We start from the raw sequence: 11,724 nt of genomic DNA on the forward strand, positions 1-11,724 counted from the left end.
TGGTAACCAATAAAGTTTCCTTCCATATATAAACCTTTCCTTGACTTTTTACAATAGTGCACTAATAGAATACTTGTCCTTCTGTAATTGACTTATTTCACTCAGTATAATGCCCTCCAAGTTCATCCACGTTATGCAGATTCTACATTATTCTTTAGGGTTGCATAGTATTCCATTGTGTGTATGTACCACAGTTTGGTTATTCATTCCTCCACTGATGGGCACTTAGGTTATTTCTATCTCTTTGCTGTTGTGAATAGTGGTGTGATGAACATGAGCGTGCATATGTCTATTTGTGTCTTGGCTCTCACTTCAAGTACCTAGTAATGAGATTGCTGGATCAAATGGTATTTCTATTTTCAAGTTTTTAAAGAATTTCCAGTCTGATTTCCACATTGATTGTATCACTTTACAGTCTCATCATCTCTAACTGTTAAATGCTTGCATTTCACTTTAAATGTAGATAAACTGGTTAAGATGGAATCAGGAAGGCTGGTTTCAATCCATTTTCCATTTCCTTGCAATCACGTGTGAATTTCCAGCCCTTCCAAGGGACTGTTTATTCAACATTTATCTTAAAGTCAGCTTTGGCATCTGGGAAGAGCACTGAATAAGAAAAATAAGAGCAGAAGACCTCTCTAAATGCCTCCTCCCTCAATCTAAGAAAAATTGCATCTAAACATTGGAAGAGCTAGAGCCTTTTCAGAGATATGCAAAAATTCTAGCTTCTCTAAGTAATTGATTCCAGGACTCAACTCAAACTCATCCTGAGTTTGTGACATGACTGTAGTCATGAGATGTAGGGCATCTCTCTCCAGAGACCCCACACACACTCCTGTCACCTCTCTTCACTCAGTCACCTGAACCTTGGAGGAAGCCTTTGGAGTAAGACACCTGAGTTGAAACGCTGGCTGTAGCCCTGTTCGTCTCACTTTGGAAAAGTTATTTTACCTTTCTTAGTAGGTCCTCACCTGTACAAAGGAGGTAGTTAATTAATTATACCAAAGGAGGCTGTCATGTGGATAAAATGAGAGGATGTATTTATGGTCTTGACCCATAATAAATAATTGATAAATGATAGCTAGTAACAAATTATGGATAACATTGAGAAGAAGGGGAATTCCAGAATACATAACTGTATTCATGAGTAACCTACCTGTACATAGATCAGAAGGCTGTCATCAAACAGGACAAGGAGATACTGCATGATTTAAAATCAGGAAGGGAGTGCATCAGGTTGTATCCTTTTACCATACTTATTCAATTTGCATGCTGATCACATAATCCGAGAAGATGGACTATATGAAGAAGAAAGAATGCAGGATCAGGATTGGAGGAAGATTCATTAGCAACCTGGGATATGCAGAAGATACAACCTTGCTTGCTGAAAGCGAAAATGAATTGAAGCACTTAGATTAAGACTACAGTCTGCAGTATGGATTACACCTCAACATAAAGAAAATGAAAATTCTCACAACTGGACCAATAAGCAGCATCATGATAAATGGAGAAAAGATCAAAGTTGTCAAAGATTTCATATTACTTGAATCCACAATCAACATTCATGGAAGCAGCAGTCAAGAAATCAGACGTCATATTGCGTTAGGATAATCTGCTACAAAAGACCTCTTTAAAGCGGTGAAGAACAATGATGTCACTTTGAAGACTAAGGTGCCCCTAGTCCAAGCCATGGTATTTCCAATAGCCTCATATGCATGTGAAAGCTGGACAGTGAATAAGGAAGATGGAAGAAGAGTTGATGCTTTTGAGTTGTGCTGTTGGCGAAGAACACTGAAAGTACCATGGACTACCAGAATGAACAAATCTGTCCTGAAAGAAGTGCAACAGGAATGCTCCTTGGAAGCAAAAACGGCCAGACTTCTTCTGACCTACTTTGGTCATGTTGTCAGAAAAGACCATTCCCTGGAGAAGGATGTCATGCTTCATAAAGTAGAGGGTCAGTGGAAAAGTGGAAGGCCCTCAGCTAGATGAACTGACATAGTGGCTGTAACAGGGTCGACTATAGCAAGGATTGTGAGGCTGGCACAGGATCGGGCAGTGTTTCTTCTGTTATGCAAGTGGTCGCTATGAGTCAGAGCCGACTCGATGGCACCTAACAACAACAATTACCCTTTATTCCAAGTTCTGATTCCCAGACTGGAATTATGTCTCCTCAGCTACCCCTTCCAGAAAATCCTCCTTTCAGTGTTTTCAACAGACATGTCATTGGCATTTTGGAAGGCAGCTATGCTCACCACTATAGCACCAACACTGTTATTGGCATTTTGGATGGGACAGTTCCAATGGTGGATGACTGCCTCAGGAATCATTTCTGCAGAACATTTCTCATTCCTGGCTCCATCAATCAAGTTCCGGTAGCACTCACCCCCTCTGGTAGTCATCGTGAAAATCAAAACCACCAGCACACATCTTCTGATACACTCAGCTGCAAACCTCAGTTTCCAGCTTAATGCATCACTTAGTTTCACTCCAACCCTTCTGTGATGGCTAGCTGTCATATTCCCAGCCCAGCAGCCATTCTCCCTTCTTTGGGTAACAGAGAGTCCATGCTCAGCTAATAGCAGGCCTGGTTAATAATAATAACCAGCTAATTGTTGATTGGCAATAATCATGGCCCAGTCCCTGCTCCCATACCACCTTCACGGTGAATACCCCATCCTTGACACCAGGACTCCTGGTATTTGCCACGATTGTGCAATGATATAGCTGTTACCAGAGGGTAAATCCTCAGCCTAACAGGAAAACTTCAAGATCCCATTCCACAGCCAAGTCCCTTCTACTTGATTGATTTCTCTGCCATGCCATTGGTTTTAGCTGTGGTGGGGTTATCATTCAGGGTGTCATCAATGATGAGCGTAAGCTCCAGGATAGGCCAACCAGGTGTCTCTCTCTTGAATGTGAGCATTAAATGGTGGGACATGTGGGAAGAAAAAGTGGTTGCTGAATTTTTATCTCTAATCATTCTAACAATGAGGCTGAAGGAAAAACAGCTCCTTATACTCACACCCAACTCCAACATCCAGCAAGAACACACCAATACAGCTATGCTGGTTGTTAAAATATTGAAATACTGCCATTGCTGTTCATAAATAGCCACTGCCCTATACTCCTCAGAAGGAAGATGGGGCAATCCACTTCCATAGTGATACTGCCTCAAAAACCCAAGGACGGGTCGTTATGAGTCAGGTCCGACTCGAGGGCACATAACAACCATAACATGCCCCTTGAATGTCCGTCCTCTCTACCATCCCATTCCTGGAGACCACCTCCTAAGACCATTCTCCCAGATCTCCTTTTGAGCCAACGACTAAACAGTTAACCCCTGGCTCAGCCGAGGGCCTCTAGGTCCCTGCTGAGCTGGGGTCTATTCTTAGTGTTCTGTGCCTGCGCCATCCTGGTTGTCCAAGCTGGTGAATATCGGCCCTGCCCAGATCTCCAGAATATGTCTGGCTTCTGTCCCTTCCTGAAGCCAAGTTACTCAGCTTTCATCTCAGTGCTATGAAATACTGTTTTTGCCAGAACTGATTCTTTCTCCTGTTTACCAAAGAACTGTCAATGTTCATTCTACTAATTAAGACAAAAGACATGACAGAGCTTGTCCAAGCTTACTCAGTGTTAACAGCAAAGTTCAAACATCTTAACTCCCAGACCAGAGCTTTTCCCACTATGGTGTTTTGACCCTTTTCCAAACAATGTTAGCAATACCTCTCATGCACATATAGAATTTTCACTTTACAGAGGATGTTCAAGTTCACCATCCTATTTTAATACATCAGCTCTGCAAGGTAAGAGTCAATTTGGAGATTTAATCATATTGTATTCTGCCCTTTGTGGTCCTGGAGTCACCCCTTCTCCTCACAATAGCCTTTCATGTACTTGAACCAGTGATTAAGACATTCCTCATCTTCTTGGCTCCATGGCCCAGATCAAAGTCATGACTTTAAAAGCAGCCAAGTTTTTCATGTGTGACAGCACCCTGTCAGTATAGGCATGTTGCATAAAAGGTTCTATTCATAGCACAAGAAGGCTGGTGCAGGACTAAGAAATTACATATATGTGCCAACCTCCTCAATTTACAAACAAAGAAGCTGAGGTCCAAGTTCACCAAAGACAACCAAGCATAGAATTTTACTACCCGGTGGAAGCCTCACTGCTTCCATACAATCAGAGAGCTGAAGTCAGCTAGCAGTCACTGAGTCGCCCAAGGCTGTATTTCTTTTCTCTTTTCTTTTTTTAAAATTTTATTGTGATTCAGGTGAAAGTTTACAGAGCAAATTCATCTTCCATACAACAGTTTACTTTTTCTCATGACATTGACTGTAATCTCCCACAATGCAACAGTTTTTCCTCCCACTTCCTCCCCATAGCCACCTCCTCCCTGTGTCCTTCCCTCCCATGTACTCCTGCCCCTCAAGCTGTCTCCCTGTGCATACACAGCCCTTCTATTCTCCCTTAACTGATCTCTCCAAGGAGTGTATCTACATAATGTAAATGTTCAGCTCATATGTCTGTCTTTTGTTTGGCTGGAAGCCACAGGAGTGGGTTCAGTTCCAGACCTGAAGGGCACCTAGGGGCCATAGTCTCAGGGGTTCCACCAGACTCTATCAGATCAGCAAACCTGTTCCCTTTTTTTTTTTTTTTTTAATGATTTTGAGTTTTGTTCCACATTGTTCTCCCACTCTGTCCAGGATCTCCTACAGAGATCCCCCTCTGAGTGGTTGACAGTGGTAGCCAGGCACCATCTTCTGGTCTCATAGATGTACAGGCTGAGGATCGCATGGTGTACCAGTCCCTTGGACTAATTGTTTCCATGTGTCTTTGGTTTTCTTCATTCTTCTTTGCTCTGGATGAGGAGAGACCCACTGTTGCATCTAGATGGCCATGTGAAAACTTTTAAGATCCCAGTCACTACTCGCCAAAGTAGGATATGGAACAATGTTTTGGTGTGGTATGTTATGCAAGACTGTATTTCTTTAAAGGTGTCCACATTAGGTTCTTCTCAGCGTCAATGACTCTTTTATTTATGTCACTTGCATCTAGCAGAGGGCTTGGCATGTACTAACAGCCCAATACATGTTCACTGAATGAGTAAGTGAGCAAACCATCAATACAGTAGAGCACCATGATGGTTTAGTTTGTGTTCATCTCTTAACATATTTCTGTGTCACGCATGATCTGGGTGTCATTGGCTAAGTTGTTCAGGTTACATCACTTCATACATTCCACAAATATATTCAGTGTGGCAGGGAGTACTAGCCTCTAAGTGTACAGTGCTGAGCCAAATTCCTTGGCTTTGAGGAGCTTATAAAACAAACAAGAAGAAACAAAGTGCTCTGAAGGTAACAAGGTGAGGGGGAAGTTAGAGGTAGGGAAGTTGTTTAGAGAGAATAATTAAGAAACATGTAGATGTAGAGCTGGTATTTAGACTGAGGAAAGAGGGTCTGCCATAAGAAGATAAGGTAGGAAAAGCATTTTGGGAAAAGGAGAGTAGTTGTATAAAGCCTGTGAGCAGGAGATAGAGTAGATCCAAGTTATCTTGCGTAAGTAGAGTTTAGTGAGATCAGAGATCAGTACAAGATAATTATAAGAGGGGGACAGGAGTCAGACTTTGGACAATCTTGTAGTTGAGGGAACTATTTTGGCTTTGTCTCACCAAGGGGAAGCTTCCAATGGTGTCTCATAATGTGAAGGATAATGTGTAAATAAATAATCTTCGTAACCAATGTCCTTCATGTCTGCTTCAACCTAACTTTCCTGTCTATGTCCACTCAAATTTATAGACGAACTGTATAGTGCAGTTTTAGGTGTGAGTTCTGAAGTCCAATACCAAACTCACTGCCATCAGTTGTTTTGACTCATAGCAATCCCCACTGGGTTTCCAAGGCTGCAAATCTCTAATTCTTTATGGAAGCTGACTGCCTCCTCTTTCTTCTGTGGAGCATTGAATGGGTTCAAACCAGCCAAATGCTTTAACCACTGCACCACCAGAGCTCCTTCTGAAGTCCAATAGAACTGGATAACTACTTCACCCATATTGTGAGACACCATTGGAAGGTTCAGAGCAGGTGAGGGATGTGAGGAAACCAGGCTTACTTCTGGAGGAGTGTAGAGACTACTGGTTCCTAACCTTGACTATATGTTAGAATCATGGGGAGCTTTTAGTAAATGCATGTATCTGCCTCTTCAGATATCAGAATCTCTGATGGTCATCTCAATCATTTGCTCAAAACTCTTCAGTACTTCCCTTTAGAAAGAGTACAAGGGGCAGAATTCTTTCTTGCCGAGAGGTACCCTGCATAGCCCTACACTGGGGAGAAATGCTGACAAGCCTTCAGCTCATTCCAAATGTCCTGTGAAGGGAACTTGCCAACTCTGATCTGTCAGCACTTGTGATAATGAAGTAATTTATGATGGCCAGTGCTAAAGGGTCACTGTGAGTTGGAGATGACTCAATGGCAATAGATTAGCTGTGTGTGTGTGTGTGTGAGACAGAGAGAGAGAGAGAGATAATAGAACTGAACAAGATTTGAAAATCTTTTCTTCCTACCCAGGACAAAAATACATTTTCATCTAAGAGTTTTGAAATCAATGATCAAAATTAATATATTCATTTCATCTTTGAAATGAGTCAATATTGTGTCATCGATTCACTACTGGGATGCAGTTTATAGGGTTTCATTTGCAACATGATAGGGTTTCAATTACTTTATTTAGTACCTACACCCAACCACATCTAGAGAAAGCAAATTGTTCTGACGGTGAGAGTGTGAAAATCTGAATAAGCTGAAGTATGTTTCAAAGAGAAGTTTCTATAAATACTGCTTACATTTTTGTACAATTGAATCTCATAATTACAATGACAATTATAGTATTCTCAAGTCTGTGAGGCTATTAGAAAGAAAGCAGTTGACTTGGATGGTCGACTATGATTTTCCTTTCCTTCTTTATAATTTTATGATGTATGCAAGTAGAAAGGAGCCCTGGTACCACAATGATTGAGCACTTGGCTGCTAACTAAAAGGTTGGAGGTTTGAACCCATCAGCAACTCTGCTGGAGAAAAGCTCTGGCAATCTTCTTCCTAAAGATTATAGCCTAGGAAACCCTAGATGGGCAGTGCTACTCTGTCATATAGGGTCATTGTGACTCAAAATCCTCTCAATGACACACAACAACATGCAAGTGGAATTTTTCTCAAGTCTCAAGTGCATTGTTTTCATTTTTCCAAACTTCTCCACTTATACTAAGCAGCTGCTTCTACATACAGTTAGTTATTCCTGTTGGAGTGGCATTTTCTTGCTCATTTTGCCCAGGAAAAGGTCTATCATGCTGTCCTCAGAGCTAATGGCCCACTGCTTTATACACAGAATTTTTGTCTATATACTCTATTGGTCAAGGCTAGAAAGACCCATTAGCATGATAGACTCTGAAAGAGTTGGAAGCTGGAAGATTCTTCATCTGGAGTTAGTTAAATTTCTTATAATGAGGTAGTGGAAAAAAACGAGGTATCATCCCAGTCAGGGGACACTCCTACAAAGTAACAGAATCATCTGCTGGAAAGTGTTTGGAAGATTATCTCCGTTATTTTCTGCTTCCAGGCAAGACATCATGTAAGCCATTTCAACCCCTCAGCTTAGCCTCAAACTTTTGGAAGACTTCATTGAAGGAGAACTGAACTCCACTTCACTGACAGCCTTACTTTGGGAAAAGCCTTTGCTTCCTAGAAACCAAAGAGCTGTGCAGAATTCATATGTAATTTATATATATACCAAACCAAATTCACTGCCGTCTGGTTGATTTTGACTCATAGCGACACCTCCTTGAGTTTTGGAGGTGGTCTCACTGTGGAAGGAGATTGCTCTACTTTCCTTCTGAGGAGTGGCTGGTGGGTTTGAACCACCAGCTTTCTGGTTAGTAGTCAAATGCCTTAGGCACTACACCACCAGAGATAACTATATATTGTTGTTGTTGTTGTGTGCTGTTGAGTCAGATCCAACTCATAGCAACCCCTCCTTGGGTTTCTGAGGCGCTATCACTATGGAAGTAGGTTACCCAACCTTCCTTCTGAGGAGTGGCTAGAGAAAGAGAATTCATATAAATTTATACTCAATTTATTTTGCCGCAAGCCAAACCCACTGCCATCAAGTCTATTCTGGCTCCTGGCAACCCTACAGGACACAGTAGAACTGCCCCACAGGGTTTCCAAGGCTGTAAATCTTTACTGAAGTACACTGTCATATCTTTCTCCCACATAGTGGAGTGGGTTTGAACCACTGACCTATTGGTTAGCAGCTGAGTGCTTTAACCACTGTACCACAAGGGTTCTTTTTATTTTGCCCATTAAAAATATACATGATTTTATTTTTTTTTTCAAGAAAAAAGCTTTAAATTAAAGCTTATAAATGGTAAAACACACTCAAATGGCCTTGAAAAACCTAACTCCAGTCCTGCTTAGTATTAAAATGCATCATTTCAGATTTATATGATGTATGAAATAATTTTGTTTTTCAGCCAAGCAATTCATGTTCATTCTGGAAATATTATAATAAATAAATAAAAGAAGAATCACCTATAATTCAACTTCCTTGAGACAGTCACTTGTTAACGTTTTGTTGTCCAAGATAATTTCCTTTGCAAACAAGGATCTACGGGAATATTTTCCACGGATGGGCCCACACTTTTTGTAATTCTGGAAGTCTTTATTCTCACTGATCACTATACCAGCACCATCTTTCTATGTTTATATTAAATATATCCTAGTTTAGATTAATTTTAAAGTATTTGATGTTTTAGAATTCATCTCAGAATTTGAAATCTGGCAGAGGTATGACAGCCTAGGGACCCCTAACTTTTCCACTGAAAAAAAATGAAAAATTGTATCAAATATATAAATAAAAATTTCTTAAATTCATTGTTAAGCTAGTAAGAGTGTTAGAAATCCTTAGCACTCCCCTCCCCTCCAAGAAAGAAGAGAAAGCAGGAGGAGGTAGAGAAGAAAGGAAAGGGTAAGAACTCGGCCAGGTGACCAAGCACTCCAGCAGGCTATTTCCTGGCGTCTGCAAGCCCCTGTTGCCTGGTCTTCTGTCTTGACAGTCTCTCAAACTCAAGGGCAGGGAGGGCCCCCTCCACTGGGGAATTGTTACAGGAGGCCTCCACATACACTGTCAGTGAAAGGGGGATCCAGGAATAAACCCACTCTCAGGAACAAACAATAGAAATATCTTTCTTTCTTTTCTTTCAATTCTTGAACTGAAAGTAAGTAAGTGGGTAAGTGGGTAAGTGGGTAGGGAGAGATTTCTTTTAAGAATTTGTAGCCCTAACCCAGCCCTCATCCATGTTTGTGGCCTGAATTCAGACTATCTGTATAGATTGAAAGGTCCCAAGGTTAAGCATTGGTTAAATTAGCCCCAAGCTGATATTGACCCTAAACTCCTCCTCAGAGAAATTCACTTTATACACTGGTCCCAGGTAAAGTTACACAGTATATGAACACGTGTATTATAGAGAGAAACAAGGGACCATGACCATGAGCAATAACTAGCAGAAACAAAACAGATGACAATGGAAAGCGATATGAGAAGACTTTAGATATTAAAAGTAGTAGGCACCAAAAGCGAGTGACCAACACAATAGCACTGAGGAAAAGGAAGACACAGAGAGGTGCACAAGAGGTACAGACAAAAAAGATAAAACCTTTTACATGTACAATACTGCACTATCAGTGATAATAAACATCAATCTACTGGTAAATAGATGCATAGACAGGCTGAAAGATCAGGTATGTCTAGGCAAAAGGGAGTATACCCGTGACCATACATAAGTTTGGCAGATGATATTTCTACTTACATATTTGTATGTGCTATAAGAATGTCCATATATATAATAGAGCTAACAAGAGAAAGTTATGTTAACTTCTTAGACACAGCCAACCAGCCTGAGGAAGCAAGTAGTTGGACCTTTGGGCTTGGGATCATGGTTGCAGGGGACATCTCTCCTTGTCCAGAGCAAAGAAGAATGAAGAAAACCAAAGACACATGGAAACAATTAGTCCAAGGGACGAATGGATCGCATAAACCTCAGCCTATATGACCACAAGACCAGAAGAACTAGATGGTGCCCAGCTACCACCAACCAGTCGGAAAGGGATCTGTGGAGGAGACCCAGGATAGAGTGGGAGAACAATGTGGAACTAAGCTCAAAATCACAAAAAAGACCAAGTTTATTGGTCTGATAGAGGCTGGTGAGACCCCCTAGACTATAGCTCCTAGCCACCTTTCATATCTGGAAATGAACTTACTCCCATGGTTTCCAGCCAAACAATAGGTACATAGGGTGAACATTTACACTAGGTAGATACACTCCTTAGAATGATCAATCACGGAAGAAGAGAAGGACAGTATTTGCACAGGGAGATAGCTCAGAGGGCAAGAATGCATAGGAAAGAAGGACACAGGGAAGAGGTAACTACAGGGAGACAGTGGGAACAGAACTGTTACATTGTGGGAAATTGTAGTCAATATTATAAAACAAAATGTATATGAACTGCTGTATGGAAAATGAATTTGCCTTGTAAACTTTCACTCAAATCATAATAATTTTTTTTAAATTAATGTTGTTGTTGTTGTTATGTGCCGTCGAGTCGGCCCCGACTCATAGCGACCCCTTCTTGGGTTTCCGAGGCAATATCACTACGGAAGTAGGATTGCCCAACCTTCCTTCCGAGGAGTGGCTCGTGGGTTTGAACCACCAGCCTTCTGGTTAGCAGTCAAGTGCTTTAGCCACTATGCTACCAGAGCTCCTAATAAGCACACAATATAAAATAAGTTATATTTAAAGAAATAAAAGATGAATTGAAAATATGAGTAAGTACATGAGATTCTAAAAATGGCTAAGCAGATTTTGGGGAAAATATATAGCTTCTGGAAATGAACAACCCAATACTTAAAATTTTAAAACTAAAGGACATACAGAATCAATAATAAAACATGAAAACAATTAAAAAATCAGAACAATAGATATAAAATTAATAATCTTCATATACACAAATAATGGGAGAATCTCATTTACAATAACAACAGAAATAAAATAGTTAGAAATAAACTTAACAAGAAATCTGCAAAATCTACCTAATGAAAATTTTAAATCACACCTAAAAGATAAAAAAGTGGGCTTAACAAATGGACAGATATCTTTTGTTTGTGGATAGAGTAACTCAACATCTTAAAGATGACATTTCTGCATCAGTTAATTTATACACTTGATAAAGCTTCCATTAACATACCAAAAAGCTTTTATTTTAAAATAAGATAAGTTGACACTAAAACGTAAAAGAGAAAACATACAAGAATGTCCAGGGAGTGTTCCCTTAGGCAGCACGTACACTAAAACTGGAATGGCACAGAGAAGATTAGAGTGGCCCCTACATGAGGACGACATGCAAATTTGTGAAGCATTCCACATTTTTATGAATGGAAATGGCACATTGTGGGGAATTGCAATGTCACACAACAAAACATGTATGAATTATTGAATGGAAAATCAATTTTCTCTGTAAGCTTTCACCCAAATCATAATAAAAAGTTAAAAATAAAAATAAAATATCCAGGGGTCTTAGGCTGGGTTCTCTAGAGCAGCAAAACCAATGAAGCTCAGATATGTGTGTGTATACACACACATACACACACACACACATATATACATAGAGA

General features: G+C 40.4%; 1 non-coding gene across 1 annotated transcript; it reads left to right on the top strand.

Annotated features, from left to right (window-relative positions):
• The first annotated feature begins 11,376 nt into the window (after nt 1-11,376).
• On the top strand, nt 11,377-11,483 carry LOC122150564. Its single transcript, XR_006163731.1, has one exon. It is a non-coding gene; the product is annotated as a U6 spliceosomal RNA (small nuclear RNA).
• Nucleotides 11,484-11,724: the final 241 nt, after the last annotated feature.

Source organism: Orycteropus afer, unplaced genomic scaffold (assembly GCF_000298275.1).
Source record: "Orycteropus afer afer isolate SDZICR_OR568_19922 unplaced genomic scaffold, OryAfe1.0 scaffold00173, whole genome shotgun sequence".
NCBI classification, from domain to species: Eukaryota; Metazoa; Chordata; class Mammalia; order Tubulidentata; family Orycteropodidae; genus Orycteropus; species Orycteropus afer.